The sequence below is a fragment of the Tenrec ecaudatus genome, chromosome 7 (assembly GCF_050624435.1).
Source record: "Tenrec ecaudatus isolate mTenEca1 chromosome 7, mTenEca1.hap1, whole genome shotgun sequence".
NCBI lineage: Eukaryota > Metazoa > Chordata > Mammalia > Afrosoricida > Tenrecidae > Tenrec > Tenrec ecaudatus.
In genome coordinates, this window is record NC_134536.1 from 30,598,409 (window position 1) to 30,611,558 (window position 13,150).

The 13,150-nt window shown below is 45.6% G+C and overlaps 1 protein-coding gene across 2 annotated transcripts in view; it reads left to right on the top strand.

The window, feature by feature from the left end:
* Positions 1-13,150, top strand: part of NHSL1 (NHS like 1) — a 150,248-nt gene that overhangs the window by 80,042 nt on the left and 57,056 nt on the right. The window lies entirely within an intron of this gene.

Genomic DNA, 13,150 nt, shown 5'->3' on the forward strand with positions numbered 1-13,150 from the left:
AGCATCAGAATCCTTCTAATGAATTCATTCATTCATTCATTCATTCACTCATTCATTGCCTATCTGCTTGCCACACTGAGTCAGACCAAGTAAGTCCTCGTTGTGGAATCAGTTCTGACATGTGACAGAATAGGACTTCTCCATCGGGCTTCCTGGAATGGTTATTGATGGGAACTGAATCCTAGGTCTTTTTTCCATTCATAGGTGATGCTTCATCTTGGTGTCCTCAGGGCTCCTTTCTGTGACCTCAGAAACCTTTCACAGTGGATTTGGTCTTTCTTTTAGGGCAGGAGAAGCCATGGGGGAGCTTTGAACTCAAGAATGCCATAGCCTATTTGTTGCTTTTAAATAGATGACTGCAGTTCTATATGAAAACTTAGTGGGGAAGGGAATTGGAAGTGGCAACAGAGAGACCACACCAAGGTCTCCACGGGAAACCAGGAGAAAGATGCTGGGGCCTGGGTGTGGGAACATCCCCTGCAGTGGTACCTGGCAAGCAAGAACCCGCCCAGCATACAGAAAGCAGACATGTCGGGCATTTCTACAGAAGCAAATTAAAAGCTTTTCATGAAATAAAGCCTTTGGGGGCTACAAAGAAGATACCAACTGCAGGTCTGAAGCAGATCAGCCAAATTCCCCTTTGTGCTTTGTTTCCTGTGTTCCCTGTAACTTGGATATACTGTGCATTGGCTGCCTGGTCAGTCATTCGTGTCTCAGTACAGGAAACGTTGACTGCACTTTCTCTTGGGGCCGTTCGGCACACCTTCACGTAGAACATGTAGAAAGTCTCACATCATCTAGGGGGTACCTACCTCTTTGGGAACTGGGCTGGCACCTCCCCTAAGCAGGGCATCTTCTGCTTTCACTGCCCCCACAGTGGAGATCTCATGGGTTCCCTCCCCCCATTTACTTCCTTCCCTCCCTCTGAAGCAGTCTTTCTCAAGTGTGGGTCTCAGCAGCCTCATCACCGCCACCTGGGACCCTGGTAGAGTTGACCTTCCCTGACCCGAGCCACCACCTGCAGAATTGGAATCTTAAGGGCTGGGGCCCAGCCAACACTCCCAGGGACTTGGTGCATCCAGCATTTGAGCCAGCTCAACTGGAAGCCCTTTGAGGGTGAGAAGGTACCCCTATCTGTCCCTCTAGTTCGTTGATTGCTGGATTCCAACCATCCAGGAATGTTCTATGGCCGAGTTTGAACCCTTTGGCTCGCAGGCCGTGTGTTTGATGAACTGCCTGCCCACTGTTTTCTCCAAGCTACCTACTCGAAGCACTCGATAAACTCAACATAGAACCTTCAGTTTAGACAGAAAATGAAAGGCTCCCACCTTCTGCCTGAGTCAAGCTCTGGACAACTTTTGTCCCTTTCTTGATGTGAATTGAAGTGCATGCCCTTGAGGAAAGTCCCTCGTCCTTTGTGCTGGAGGGTGAAAATGGGCATATTTTCTGATGAACTATTCTTGTCACCTGTTGTGAGACTAGAGTGGAGGGAACCATGGGGATCTCCAGGAGGCACATCAGGCACATGGGGGCAAGACTATGTACTTGTTAATGCTCAGGAGGAGTTCAACGGAGTTGTAACTGCAACATTTGTGTGAGTTCTTCCTCTTTCCAGGATTGACAAATCCAGTAAATTACTGAACTAGGAGTTATAACCCTCTTATTAGGTAACACATTCAAATCTGGTTTCCACTATGAAAATAAGTTCTCATTTTTATAAAGGTCAAGGCTGATGTCAAGGAATGTTTTCCTGTGATTATTTAAAAATTCAACTGTGTTTATTACAAAATTTTATTTGGAAAATTTCAGGTCAGTTTATATGCTTGTATATACAGTAGTTCCTTTATCTGTACAGTAGCAGATATAGTTCTTGGACTGGCATGGATTATTCTTCCACTTACACGTCTTCATCTTGTTTTCTCAGACCTCCTTCACTGTGATATAATGTAAAACAAAACTAGGTTTTTATCCAATTGCAGGTCTGGCTGTCTACCTTGTTGCTGATAATCCGATGGATTAAATAACTGGGTAGAAAACCTGGATGCCAAAAATTTGATGTCTGGGTTTTGTAATCCATCTTTTCTTTCCTCTAGTTCTTATGTCTCTATTTTGGACACAGATCAAGTAATAATGGCAAAGGTTTCTGTTTAGAAGACAGTGTACCTATCGGAGCGGCTCAGTATGACCATGGCTTCGTAATTAACGTTGAGACTGGAGGCCTCCCGATTTTGAATGACATCCCATGAATTATAGGAGGGGGATCATGAATGTTTTAATACTATTTGAGATAAGAGTATCCTAGACATCCCCTACTTGAATATTCTTTCAATATTAAAATCTGGTGTGTCTAGAATTATATACTGTTGAGAAATCATAAAATTGTGCTTTAGGTGTGAAGGTTTCAAACCTTTCCAGGCATTTATATATACCAACATTTCCCAGACAACCGGAAAAATGACCAAATGTCATCCTTGGCTGGTCCTCCTGACTTGGGATGGAGCAGACTGGCTTCAAATGCCTCTTTCCTTGTTCCTTTCTCATCCTCTGGAACCAGTAGGCAAGCTTTGTTTCTTTCTCACCGGAGTGTCCACTCGTCGTTCTCCTTTGGGAGTAGACAGACAAATCCCTTTTTATTCCCAACTTCCATTCAAGTTTGGTCTCTTCATTTCTTCGAGTTGTCTTTTTCCCGCTTGTTTAAGCAGGTCAAACTTGTTAAAAGCTACATAGGTCTCTTAAAACTCCAGACTCACTGTCATCCGGTCCGTTCTGACTCATAGCAACGCTATACGGCAGACTAGACCTACCCCTCTGGGTTTGCAAGACGAACTCTTCATACGAGTAGAAAACTTCACGTCTCCCACAAGTGACTGGTGGTTTTGAACTGCTAACCTTGCAGTTGAGGAACCCCATATGTTAACCCGCAGTGCCACCAGGGTTCTAGTCAAGAGTCATTAACTTGAGAACAATATCCCACACTCAGACACATACCCTTTCATTGGAGTGTGGTTTAAAATCTTTATGACAAATTTAGGGAAAGTTGTATAAGTACTTTGATATATATGTATATAATGGAATTATAGAAAATAAACCATGACTATATAAATCAGCGATAAAAATGCCTACGTACTTTTACTTTCATCAATAAGTAAATATAAAAGTGACATGCTCTGGACTTTTTTGTCATAGAATTAACAGGTAAGTTTAGTGTGGTTTATCATAATACATCTGTGCATGTGGCTTGAGCTGGTCTTAGAGTTTGGGGGAGGGAGTAGGAAGTACGAAGGTGTTAAGCAGACACCTTGTCACTTACCCTATTTGACGTCTCCAGAGGCTTCAGAGTAAGAGCTATTGTGTACATGGTAAACCCCACAAGATATTTCATGATGCTGCCCGTTGATATAAAAAGATCTCCCTATCGATTTAAGAAGGATTGGGGGCAGGGGACAGGAGAAATTCAGTAATGTTGGATCACAACATACTTTGCACCTATTATGAGGGCTCTCATGTAAAAAGACAAAAAGGAAGCGTGGAGAAATTGGAACTTTTGTACATGGCTGTTGGCCGTAGAATTTGTGCAGTCCTTGGACAACTATTTGGAAGTGTCTTAAACGGTTAAACATAGAGCTTTTCTGTGACTCAGACATTGCACTCCTAGGTGTATGGCCAAGAGAATTGAAAACATATGCCCATCCCAAAACTTAAACATAATTGTTTGCAGCATGAGTCCTAATAGCGAAAAAGTCAAAGTGGCCCACGTCCCCATCAAGTGGTATGGACACCAAGTGTGGGATGCCTGTTCCACAGAATAGGGCCGGCCCTCAGAGTCAAGGGACTGCTCCTAGTCATCCATGATGCTAAGGGAAAAGGCAGGCACAAAAGAGCTCCTACCGTACACACTCGAGTATAACCTGCCCCGAATATCAGCCGAGGCACCTAATTTTACCACAAAATGGCATTAAAAATGTGCTGAAAAACTTGGCTTACCCTCGAGTATATACGGTAGCTTGGGGTGAGAGTTGTGCAGTGCTGTGAACAGTAGAAGTCACTGATTGAGCACCTTAAAAGGGCGTGCATTGTAGCTCAAAGAATAAATTAGTAGCAATACTTTATCTCCCTGCAAAAATGGGGGCGGGGGGAGATTGGGAGCAAGAGCTGGAAGCATGTTAGATTAGGTGCGTCTTCGTGCTCTCTGTTGTGTGGACTCATGAGAACCGCCCGCGGGTATCTGAGTTCCTTCCTGTGTAGGTGATAAAACCACACTCACTGCCCTTGAGTCGATGTCAACTAACAGCGACCCCACGGGGCAGGGTAGAACTGCCCCCCTGAGTTTCCGAGAATGTAACTCTTCAGGGGACTAGAAGCCTCATCTTTCCTCCGAGGATTGGCTGGTAGTACTGAACTGCTGACCTTGAAGTTTTCAGCCCCCAACTTAACCCATACACAGCCAGGGCTCCTTGTGTATGTCACAGGATTACATGTATCTGTCCCTGCCAGGGCTTGTTTTGTTCTTGGGAATTGCAGCAAAAGTAACATCTGTAACTTGTGGCCAGAATGTTGAGTCAGTGTGAGATGAACCAGGCTCCCACCACCCTGCCGCAGGTGATGATGGAACCACAAGTTGATAAGGAACTTCATCTGTGTGTCCTCTGGATAAACGCTGGGAGCAGAGGCCCCACCTTCCTGGGTGGACAGAACGGTGACGGTAAGTCACCAAGAATTTGGACCTCAAGTGCTGCAGAGTCTGGCTCCTTGTGGCCAGACTCCTTGTGGCTACTTCAGGACGTTTACAAAGACTGCCTTAGGACAGGGACACTCAGCAAGGATTTCCAATAGAGAAAACTGTTTGGGAAAATGGCCATTTTCTCAGATGGTGTCCAGCTACCAGAAAGAACGGCATCAGGGATCTTAGGCTTGTCTGAAAGTAAGCAGCCATCAAGTGAGATATCAGCTAGCAGGGAACTAATCATAATGCAAACCAGGCTGAAGAAAATGTTCTAAAATTGGTTGTGGTGATTGATTACACAACTCCTTTGAATGTGTTTGAACGATGGAATGGTAAATTTTATGTCAGTAACATCGGTAGAAAGTTATTTTAAACTTCTGGGTAATAGATTATCTTTGCATGTCTAAAATATTAAAATGGAAAGTCGAAGAATAATCAATGTAAGAAGGCTGTTGAGTCAAGTCAGAGAACCATCTGGTTCTAGGATTTTTCTCTTTCCATATTTAAAATTTTGCTCTTCCAAGGTGTGCTCACCCATTTTCTTTGTGCTGCACCGTTTCCCCAAGATGACACAGAAGGGAAGAGGAGGGACCGCGTGATGGGGAAACAGTGGACAGGTTTACTGTGCACTTCTCACTACGTGACCAGAGAGTGTGTGCTGAGGGAGATTTCCGATTACACTTGGGCTAGCCTTTAGTTGCTGGTGCAAACTGGCATTAAATGTTGCTTTGCCTCGTAGTTCCTCTCTCCTTTTAATGTTTGGAGGCTTTGCTTGTTCCTGATGACTTCTTCTTACTTGGGTCTTTATCCTGCAGAGAATGGACTCCATTTTTGTGAACACAGTCATGGTTTTAGATACGATTGCAACTTGACCAGAGGAACAGTTCCTAGACTTCGGACAAGAGGGATAATGACATTTGACTATTTTACTAGATTTCAGACATTAGATAAGTGTGAAAACAAAGACAAAACACGGGTCTTCTGCCATAAATGTGCACGACCCAGTTTATGTTGGACTCAGCATCCGACGTCAGTTGTTACACCACCATGGTCTTAGATCATAGTGGGGGAAAGGTACGCTGTCTTTTACCTGGGCTCAAAGATGTGGCACCCTGGGAAAACTAAAAATTTGCAAATGGGTGGGAAACAATCTTTGGTTTTAAAAAATGTGACACGTTGGGCTGTGTTGTCAATTTTAATACCACTGACAAGAATGTGAGACCTACAATAGGCCTTCAAGATTATCTTCGCCTGGCAGCCTCCCCGTAGTTCCTAGAAGTAGCTCTTGTCAAGTGTCCTCCCATAGTGCTCTCATGTGACAAGAGGAGAGATGCTGAGTGGAGAGTCCAGAAATAGAGCCACATGTTTATGGTCAACTGCTTTTTGACAAAGTGCTAAGCACGTTCAACAGGGAAAAAGAGTTCTTTCCAAAAATGGTGTTGGGAAAATTGAATTTCCACATGCAGAAAACAGAAACAGGATCCCTGCCTCACCCCACACCCAAAAGCAAATCCAAAGTGGACTAAAGACCTAAATGCGAACACGAAAGCCCTAGAAATCTTGGAAGAAAATGTAGAGCCATGCTGTTGGGCTTATATTTTTACTCTGGGTTACTTAACACAATAGCAAAAGCGCAAATAGCAAAAGCCAAAATAAGTAAACGGGACCTCATAAGAATTAAAAGCTAGTCCATCGAGAGACATAACCAAAAAGTGAAAGGACAAGCTTTACCCACTGGGAGAATATTCTCGGGAGCCACAAAACCTTCAATACAGGATAAACAGCTCATTCATAAAATGCGCCCAGGACTTGCCTAGATACCACCACAGAGGACATTCAGATGGCCCAAACACATGAAAAGTTGCTCATTGTCGCTCGCTGTAAAGAGAGATGCTAATGAGAGCCAGTAAATTCCCACGAGGATGGCACAGATGAAAAGGCTGGAAAGAAAATAAGAAATGTCGGTGGCGATTGGGAGAAATTGGAACCTTTAGTCTTTGCTGGTGGAGATGCAGAACAGTACAGTGTTTGTGGGAAAGAGTGTGGCGTGCCGCGGCTCCTCAGGAAAGCTGAAAATAAAGTGACCATGTTGTTATTGCTAGCTGCCGACAAGTCGGTTCCAACTCATAGCGACCCATGCGCGGCAGGAGGAAGCTGCCCGGCCCTGTGCCAGCCTCACACTTGCTCCCGTGGTTGAGCCCATCGATGCAGCTGCTGCATCAGTCCTTCTGTGGAAGACCGCCCCCTGTTTTGCTGTCCTGCTCCTGTACCAAGCGTGATGTCCTTCTCCAGGGACAGCTCTCTCCTGAGCGTGTCCAAAGTATGAGGCAAAGTCTCACCATCCATACCTCTAAGGAGCGTTTTGACTGCACTTCTTCCAAGACAGATTTGTTCTATTGGCCGTCCATGGTACTGGCAATACACATCGACATTCCTTCAACATTCTCTCAGTTTATTGTACTGTGGTCGCTTGCATGTTGCTGTGATGCTGGAAGCTTTGTCACCGGTCTTTCAAATGCCAACAGGGCCACCCAAAGTGAACAGGTTTCAGCAGGGCTTCCAGGCTGAGCCCACCAGAAGGAAACAGCTATCCAGTTCTAAGGAATTAGCTACTGAGCACCTTTTGGACAGAATTGAAACCCTGTCCAGAATTACCATAGGGCCCAGTAATTCCATTCCCAGGAATATTACACCCCCCCAAACTTGAAAGCAGAGCCTTATACACTAATGTTCATTGCAGTTCTGTTCACTGAACCCAAGTATGGGAGCAGTCTAAATGCCCAGCAGATGAGTAGCTAAATAAAGTGCGAAACAAACATACTCTGGAATAGAACCCAGCCAGTAAGAGAAGTTCACAGTTGATCCATACTACAATATGGAAGGAACTTGAAGGCAGAATGATGAATGAACTAAAGTTATCTATGCTGATGGTTTGCATGCTGCTGCAAAAAAATTAACAAAGCATGCTTGTGAAATTTCCTTGTAGGGTGGATAGAGTTGGCCAAAAAATGTAGTATATGTGTGTTATTTGCATAAAAGATCACTAATCACATACAACAAATCGTGTTGTATGTTCTCATTTATACAAAAGGCAAGAAGAGGCAAATGTATACAGACCAACATTTATTCGTGGTAGTGGTTATGCATTGGGCCTCAATCCACAAGGTCAGCAGTTCAAAACCACCAGCCACTTTACAGGAGAATGACAGACATTCTATTCTCGGAAAGAATTAACTGTCTCAAACTCACAGGAGCCGATCTACCCTGTCCTATGGGGCTGCTGTGAGTCAGCATCAACTCAATGGCAGTAGGTTTGGGTTTTTGAGTTGGTGAAAGTATGAAATTTCTTAAAATGGCTCTTCTACCCAAGTCTCTCCCAAGTTCCACCAAGTGGTTGGGTGGGACTATGCAAGCAGGGTGTGTAATACTGATAGAGGGGATTGTCAGTTTGGGTTGCCATCCCCCTGGGTAGAAGGATGAGCCATCTTTGAAGCAGGAACAGAGAGAAAAGTCCGAGGACCTTGGAGAAGCATCCCGTGATCTGTTTGATGTGATGGCGGCTGGGGCCAGATCCTTCAGAGCCTGGTGCCTACACTCGGGAGCAGCCCTGAGATGATGGGGTGCCTTCTCATCCAGCCTGAGTCTATAGGACACAGGGATGGGGGGTGGGGGTGGGGTGCTTCTTCCTAGCCCCTGCAGGCAAAGGCCAAGGGATGATGTGCCTGAGAGGCTGAGAGCTGTAGAAAGACTTGGCGACCTTGTGGCCTAGAGGCTGAGTATTAGAGAGAGAGGTGCTGCTACTGGCTGGGGAGGCTGATGGCTGGAGCCTTCCTGTTTGCTGATGCTGACCTGCGGTAACGTATTGACTTCGCTAGTAAACCTCCGTAATCGTGAGTACTGCCTGCGCGTTCTGGGTGGCCAGTGTAGATGAAGAATGTCGTGGGAGAATCGCTAACAAGGGTCTAACAAGGATCGAGTGTGGGGCATGTCTGACTTCTGCCTCCTGGCAGAAAGGAGAGCCAGAGGAGGTCAGATTCACCGCCCTCCATTGCTGGTTAATGCAGTTAGCCAGGTAGGGGGGCTGGAAGAAGGGGTAGGTTCATGTTTATTGAATTCAGGTACCTCCCACTTTTTGAAAGTCCACTTTTACCCTATTTCACTTTTATCAAAGAACCTGCTTTCACTAACAGAAAGAAATCCCCCAAAGGTTTTCACTGTTACCGAAAAACAAGTGAAACCAGCATTCTGCTTTTGTTGTGTAGCAAGTCTTTCAGGAGGCTGCACACACCCCAAGAAGGGAGAGTGGCATCGCCGAGCTTCTTCCCCAGGAGCCATGCTCCGCATCTCGGCACCAACCTCCCTTAGCTTTGACTTGTGCCTATGTGGGTTTTTTGTGTGTGTCTTACTTGATATTATTTTACTGGGTTTTTTTGCTTGTTGTTTTTGTTATTTTTCACACCAGAGGCCTCACATATTTATGAGTTGTCAACTTCAATGTGGACACATAAAAATTAAGGAAGAAACCAAGAGTTTGCCGATACACGTTTAATCTCAGCATGACAGGATGCTGGTGGACCTAGGGGGATGCTGCATACCTTCACACGAGCGCCTCCTTACAGACCCAGCATGGCTCCTCTTGGGCTTGTGCCTGATCTTATCACCAGTTTTCGGTCGAATCCATTGGGGATTTGAACAATTCTGCTTATTTCTTAGCCAGGAGTTTCTTGATCCTGAAAGTCTTATGAGAAGACATTGCAAAGACAGAAGGTTACTGCCCTCAGGATGGTGGAGAACTAACTGCTGGCTACTGTTTGAGTGTGAGAACACTCAAAAAAAAAAAAAGGCTTTTCCTTTATAAATTCCTAGTAATTGAGTCTTCACCTAACATTTCATTTTGGCTTAGGGAAGGTGTCATAAGACCACTCGACTTTCACATCATGGGGAAACTGAGTGTCTATTTGCAGTTATGACAAAACCACACCCATGGTTTTTAAGGGTGAGACTGCCTAGCTGATGAACAGAACGGCTGTGAAGAAGTTGTACGCCTGTTGAAAGTTGTATTGGAAAAAGTTGTATCCATCCACCACGACAAAAGGGAAAACAAAGTTGGGACAGTTGTGAGTGGGCACAAGCACAAACATACACATCATGACGTGCGGTCCCTTGGTTTGGACTTTAGGACCACGGTTTTATGGGGCATCCCAATTAACTGGAACGATAACATGGTTAGTTCATCAAAGTAGTTCTCCTGCACAGTACTTGGGGATCTTAAAACGTTGCAAGCAGCCATCAAGAGGCATGAGCGATTGGTCTCTGTTCACCTAGATCTCGAGAGGAGAGTAACATGTAGGAAAAGGGTCTGGGGTGAGGGCTAATTGCCTCTGTGAGCAGCTGCCTCCTTGACACGGAGTCAGGAAGAACTTGGATGGTGCCCAGCTATGGTGACTGAAGATTTTGATCAAAGACAGAGGGTCCTAATCAGAATGCCAAACAGAAGTTCACATTTCCCTGCCCTCTAGACTGAAATGACTGCTCTGAGGTCATCTTTAGGCCTTAACCTAAAAATTTGTCCTGAAGTCTTAAGCTTGAATGAAACATTCATCTAGCTTGACTAGTAAAGAATGGATGTCTCTGGAAAAGGGGGGTGAGAAGGGTCGAACAATTGGGAGAGTGTAACCACTGTCACAGGTGTGCGTGCAGAATACCGGTCTATTAGCGTATGCTCCATGTGTAGTCCCAATCAGAATAAAACACGGACTATATATTCACTAGTGGACTTGCCCCATAGGGTTTCTTGGATATAATATGTACAGCAAAAGGAGCCCTGATGGCAGAGTGGCTTAGCACTCGGCTGCTGACTGACAGGTCATCCTGTCTCATGGGAGGAAGACCTGGCATCTGATCTGTGCCCTCTCTTTTGTCCCCTTCCCCCATCCCCAACACACACACACACACACACACACGGGGTGTGGCCTAGAGAACACCCTCTGAAGCAGTTCTGCTCTGTCACCTAGGACTACTGTGAGCCCCCATTGACTCAGATGGCACCAACAGCAACAATATGCATGGAAGCTGACTGCCATGGTTCAGCTGGGTGGGAGCAAACCATCAGCTTTCAGTTAGCAGTCAGCGCTTAATTATTGGTACGGCCATGGTGTTGATGGTCTTAGCAGAGCTTTCTTTTTCAGTCTCCCATGGTCCCCAACTCCTCAGACAAAACTTACAAGTAATGTCTAAGTACCAGTCCGTTTTCAGACTTCAAGCTGATGTTTATTACAGCTCCTTAGTGGTGCGAGCTGGGCGTTTACACAACAGAGGCCTTCCTCTTCAAAGGACCATCGTCTGCATTTCATCTGCATTTTCGTTCATTCTTTTTGGGGGTGTTTTCTTATGTTTGTCCGGTATTTGAAAACCCAGAGCCCTAGATAGGCACCTGCAGGTGGCAATAGTTTTTGTTGGGATGTTTTACACGATTGACTCAAACCTTAGGAGACTTCATATCCACAGAGAACAGGAGCAGGCTTATTTTTAGGACCATGGGAAAATTAATTGAGCAGCACCAGTTAATTCATGAATTCCTTGCATGGTGTTAAAATTTGGTGTTTATAGCTATTGAGCTTTGGTGTTTTGATCCTAAAGTCTTTATTTACAGACAACACAGTCCAATATTTGCAGAATCCTAGAGTTCTACAGAGAACACCCTTTTAGAAATGAATGCGGTGGCAGATCTGGCTGTCTTGGTTGTTCATGCATTTTCCAGTCCGTTTGACATTCTAGCAATGCTTTTTTTTTAAGCTGAACTAGATTGGAAACCTTCATATCTTCCCATTGTGAGGGAGAAGAGGGCGGAAAAACGCAGAGGACAATTTTTATTGATTGGAGAAAATGTATCCCTCAGTGGAAGTGACTGCTCCTGTAACCCTTGAGGCAAAGGCACAAGCTTGCTCGAATTAGCAAGGAACTCGGTAGATGCCCAACTTTAGTTCTGTGCCGTGTGTGTGTGTGTGTGTGTGTGTGTGTGTGTGTGTGTGTAGGCAAGAGCTTGATATACAAGAGCAATTGAATATTGAGAAAACATCCCAGCTTAGTCCAGATCAAGTCCATAAGTCCGATATTAGCCCCTATGTCTGATATCAATTTATAAATTCCTCTTCAGATTCATGAAACACATGCAACGACCCCGAACGCAGGAAGGTCACAGGAGTGGGTGGAAAGTCTTGTGGATCCAGTGGTGGTAGAAGCATCTCAGGGGGTCTCCATGTGGCTCCTTCAGCTCCAGGACTCTCACATAGCTCCATGTGTCTTCTCAGCCAGCATGTCTTGAGGGAGTGAGCCTCGTTCTGTGCTTTTGTTTTTGTTATGTGCCACGGAGTCTGCTTCGACTGTGACACTGGGTGGTGGAGTAGGACTGCCCACTGTGGTCTCAAGGCTGTGGTCCTTATGGTAACATCCACACAGGTCTTTCTCCCATGCAGCAGCTAGGTGGATTTGAACTACCAACCTTTGGAATGAGCAGTCTACTGCTTAATCATTGGAGCACGGGGGCGCTTCTGTGCCTTTTGGTGTACCATTTTGTAAGGTCCAATAAAAGCAAACCTTTTCAAAGACGAAACCCATCCATGCTCCCATAGAAAGCTGGTATTGACAGAAGCCCTGTGGCGAATCCTTTTGGGAGGCAAATGCTCCCCTCAGTAGTGTAATAGCAAAGCTTCTAGCGTGTTTTTAAAAACCATTAAAGCTTCTTTATGTGCACTTGACCCTGGTAATGAGAGTAATCAGTGTAATAGGCTCCCCTCCTTAGAGAGAATTGCTTGGCCCTCAACAGCCTGTGATCCCGGCCCCCTGCCCCCTGCCACTCTGTGTGGTGCCACACATGCCTCCGTGGGGTTGGAGACGTGTCCGGCGATGAGCTGGCTTCAGATTAAACTTCACCCAGTGCTCACAGGGGGGTTGGCATCAGGGTGCAATTGAGAACTAAAAATAGAAGGAGGGAATTAAACTCCCTGGTCCTCCCCCCTGGTCCTGCTGATGAGCTAGGAACGAAGTACTGTCAGAATGGCTTGCATTTCCCCCCTGGGTTTACATGAGCTCTTGTTGTGTTTGTCCAGGCTGTGGGCAGATGCACTCAGACTGGCTCCAAAGTCCACAGTTTGCTTGCACACGTTACAGAGTGACTGGTTGAATTACCCTAGACTTCCGCTTTCTGGGAGCTCATGGTAGGATCTGCCTCCAAGGGTGACTGAGGCCTGGAGAAGGAATCCTTTAAAAGGGGCTGTGACAAGTCTGCAACATGGGGAGGCTGTCATCTCCATCGGGTGGAACCCCAACCCGTGGTAGTCTCCTGCACACTGGAACAAAGCATGGCCCGGGACTGCTGTGCTCCTGGGCCTTTCAGGGCTTTCCTGGTCTGTCTGATTCTGGAAGCTC